The sequence below is a fragment of the Asterias rubens genome, chromosome 20, assembly GCF_902459465.1.
Source record: "Asterias rubens chromosome 20, eAstRub1.3, whole genome shotgun sequence".
NCBI classification, from domain to species: Eukaryota; Metazoa; Echinodermata; class Asteroidea; order Forcipulatida; family Asteriidae; genus Asterias; species Asterias rubens.
In genome coordinates, this window is record NC_047081.1 from 12,130,353 (window position 1) to 12,134,891 (window position 4,539).

At 37.8% G+C, this 4,539-nt stretch overlaps 1 long non-coding RNA gene across 1 annotated transcript; it reads left to right on the forward strand.

Moving 5' to 3' along the window:
• Positions 1 to 499: 499 nt before the first annotated feature.
• On the forward strand, positions 500 to 2,992 carry LOC117304029. Its single transcript, XR_004520553.1, has 3 exons — positions 500 to 837; positions 1,241 to 1,303; positions 2,693 to 2,992. It is a non-coding gene; the product is annotated as an uncharacterized LOC117304029 (long non-coding RNA).
• The last annotated feature ends 1,547 nt before the right edge of the window (positions 2,993 to 4,539 follow it).

Genomic DNA, 4,539 nt, shown 5'->3' on the forward strand with positions numbered 1-4,539 from the left:
GGCAAGTCAGTCAACCCGCTGGTGAGTGTAATATTCCTCCATGGTGGTGTGAACTAGAAAATAACAACAATTAATATCCACAATCTACACAATCATAGGTTTTGAAGTAGGCCTGCACCGACCGGACGCAAAATTCGGATATCCCAAAATCCCATCACCGGTTGCAAAAGTTGACCGATTGCAAAAAGCCACCACCGATCCCTAAAGTTGACTGATTGCAAAAAGCCACTTCCGATCCCTTAAGTTGACCGATTGCAAAAAGCCATCACCGATCCCTAAAGTTGACCGATTGCAAAAAGCAACCACCAATCCCTGAAGTTGACCGATTGCAAAAAGCCATCAACGGTCGTGAATATGCATGACCGATCGCTATATACCATCACCGATCATGAATATGCATGACCGATCGCTAAAATGGACCACCGATCGTGTATTATCACCCGCTCGCTAAAGTTGATCACCGATCGCATAGGACCACCACCGATGACAAATTTGATCACCGGTTGCAAAAGACCATCACCGATGATTAAATGCCTCTTTGGCGTTCCATATTTGGCGTTCCATAATAGAGGACTTGCCTGGCTGAGAATGAACAAACGTTAACTTACATAAGCAACATTTTTAGTTTCCCTTTTCAAATTTCAATATCAACTCAAAAAAGTTTTATGAACTAACGTACTGCGGAGTACATGTATGTTGTACTGCTGTACGTAGTATAAAATTGCTATTGCTATCACTACTTTTAAGTAAATACACCACCATACACGAGCAACCGGTTTCTGTTGAGCCAGTCACCAGTGCAGTGACGGCAAGTTATGAGCAATTCAGAAATTAGCTGTGAGTCACAACAAACTAAACAAAAAACAATTTTATTAGCATGATTTATAGTCGCCAAGTTTTTGAGAAAAAGGTGAAAATCACAAAGGGCAAAGCGATGTTTTCAGGAGAGTCGCGTATTAAATAGTAAATACCAGTACTGCTACTGGTACATACGCTGTACATGCTAAAATAATGTTTGTATCCTGAGGCGAAAGTTATTTTTGTGACATTGTTTTCCTCATTTCTCAAAAACTACAGCACCACAGCAAGTATTTTAAGGGAAGCTTTCTACCACCATTATCTTAAAACTGTGTAAGTTTAATTTTAAATGTAAACCTTTGGACACTGCGTTTTGGGTCGTACAAAAAGTACCCAAACACTTTAAGGATTTTAATTAAGAAACCTTTGTTTTGTATTTCAGGTTGACGTGCATGTACACAGGCCTACATACATCCCATACAACTTTCACCATGGACTCGACAAAGTAAGTTCACTGCCTACACAGACACAGTCACAGTTTTTCACATTTTATATTTATTGATGGCAAAATTAAATTTCTGCATGAATACCTGAAGCAGGACATTTCGTACCCAATCATTATTACTATTATGTAAGTTGCACAAGGGAGATTTAGCCACTTCTAGTGTACTAGAGTAGCTACTACTCCTAGCTAGAACTATTTCGGTTTCGTCCGGCTATCGTCTCCCGTAACCTCATAGGTTTATATCTCTCACGCTTTAAACGATGATGGTTCAATGGTTGTTCAATGAATTTTGGAATCAAAAATCTCTCTTTATTTTTATTTTAATGTCGCAAAAATTAGGCTCTAATGTGTCCTTTGATATCTCAATGTCCAAGGGGGCGACCAGAGAACCCACTCGCTCCGCAATCTCAAAAAATGTTAAAAGTTATAAATTCTTACTGTTATTCAGTCCCCAAATACTCTGTTTTACCACTACACTACATGCTGATTGTCCCCGAACTCTGCCGAACGCATCGCGAAGTCACGACACGTGACGAGCGTGCGCATATTATTTTTTCCCAGGACAAACGTGGAGAATTATCTACACACGTTTGTCCTAGAATTAAAAAACACTCGATCCGTGCTTTGCGTACAAAAACATATGGACACGCGTCTGGGAACCAGACGTCTGATTCCTAAACGCGTGTCCATATGTTTTGTACACAAAACACGGATCGAGTTTTTTTTTTAAATTCTAGTGTAAGCGGTAATGTGTGTCAACTGAATACTACTTGCATGCACCCCACCTCCTTTCTGGCAAAACCACCACAGAACCTTCATTTTATGACCCCAAATAAATTTAAATGGTTTTTGTACGTGGTAATCTGCTCTATCAAGCAGAGTTTTTTTTCATGAAATTTCCGGAATGATGTTTTTTTTTAATCTGGGTCAAAAGTCAAGGTATTGTGTCAAAGTTCATGGTTATTTTTTTACTTATTTTAAGGACTTTTGATTAGAGTAATTAATTCTGATCCAAATTAGCACAAATTTGTGGAAAACTTGCCTATTTATGGTTTATTCCTTTAAATGGGGTGGGGTGATCACCCACGAACTCGTGGGAATATGAACCCCCAAAAAAATCTGCATCCCATGTTGACATGGGACGCAGAAGCACTGTCGTGTTTTTCTGTATTCCACTCATGCTTGTATAATAACTAATAGTGTTATGTAATGTCATGCAGTGGTCTCAAATTGTAGAAAAAAATGTTGCAAAATTGCTTCTCAAAGCACTGATGTGCTGTATTGTAGCATAAATTAAGTTTTGTCCATTTAGTACTTGAAGTATGAATAAGACATCTGGTTGCTTACAGCAATATTGAGTAATTTACTTTTTACTTTTATTTATTGAAGGATGAAGACACCACACATCCTGTGTACATCGAAATGGATGAAAAATCGACACATGTGTCTACAGAGTTTAAAGTAGTTGCAGAAGGCGAGGTAGTTTCTGTTGTTGATGATGTAACAACAGCAGTCGCGTGCTACATTTCCTCGTTTTTTGTATTTCACCTGCAGTACATCCCAGAACTAGTGAAGACAATTGCTTTTTATCAATATGGTGTTCTTAAGATTGACGACCAGACTGGTATTCATAGTTCATATTCTTTGGATTCCGTGACCATTTATTTGCTACCTTTTTTTTTCGATGGATTTGACATCAGGAACCATTTAAAAAAAAAAAAGCTCCTATGAACCTCTGAAATGTGATAGGAACTTTTTTTATTGCGCAATATTCAAAATGGCCGCCAATGCCATCTTGAAAACATAAATTGTAATAGCTCTGGCCCCAGATGACCTAGACGGACAAATGAGATGTCCTTTTCCACTATTTCTGGCATGCCAAATACACTGGAATTGTAATTGTAAAGTTTTGGGACCATCTTGACCTCTAAATCCAAGATGGCCGCCGTCGCCATCTTGAAAAAACATACAATGTAATAGCTTTGGCACCATATGACCTATATGGACAAAAGAGATGTAATTTTCCACTATTTCTGACATGCTTAATACACTGGAATAGAAATTGTAAAGTTTGGGGACCATATTAACCTCTAAATTCAAGATGGCCTCCTTCGCCATCTTGAAACATAACTTCCATATTAGCTCTGGCACCAGATGACCTAGACAAACATAGACTTAAAATATCAAATAATATAATAGAGGCATGAATAGGTTTTCATCACTCAGGATGGCCAGTGATATTTTTAGATAATAATCTTATTAAATCTTACCGAATTAAAATGATAAAGACAAACATAATGAGAACTCAGTAAAACATTTAGCAACTAGAGGGGGTACTTCAAGCAATCAAAGAAAAAGTAAACATACATAAAAAAAACAAGTATTAATTACACCTAGCTTCTCATACTTAATTAAAAAACAGCTGATAAATCCATCTTGCATTTAGTCAATTTAAATTAAAAGAGGTTGGATGGTCCCTATAAACAAAACAAAAACCATAATTGATTGTTCATATGTTAAAAATGAAACCCTAATTGTTCTCTCAGTTTATCTGGTGCCAGAGCTGTCACATTTCATAATTTTCAAGATGGCGGAGGCGGCCATCTTGGATTTTGTGACCACAATGATCCCTAACTCTACAATTACCATTCCAGTGGATTTTGTAATGGCAGAAATAGTGGGAATATACACCTCTTTTTCCCTATCTGGTTCCATATAGCTAGTATAATTTTCAAGATGGCGATGGCGGCCATCTTGGATTTAGAGGTCACGATAGTCCCCAAACCTTACATTCGCCTTTCCAGTGTATTTCGCATGTCAGAAATAGTGGAAAAGGACATCTCTTTTTCCCGTCTAGGTCATATGGTGCCAAGCTATTACATGCTATGTTTTTCAAGTTGGAGATGGCGGCCATCTTGGATTTAGAGGTCAAGATGGTCCCAAAACTTTACAATTACAATTCCAGTGTATTTGGCATGCCAGAAATAGTGGAAAAGGACATCTCATTTGTCCGTCTAGGTCATCTGGGGCCAGAGCTATTACAATTTATGTTTTTCAAGATGCCGTCGGAGGCCATTTGAATATTGCATAATAAAACAAAAGTTCCTATCACATTTCAGAGGTTCATAGGGGCTTATTTTCCTTTTAGATGGTTCCTGAAGTCAAATCCATCGAGAAAAAAAGGTAGCAAAAAAATGGTCACGGAATCCAAAGATATGACCCTACTATAAAGACTA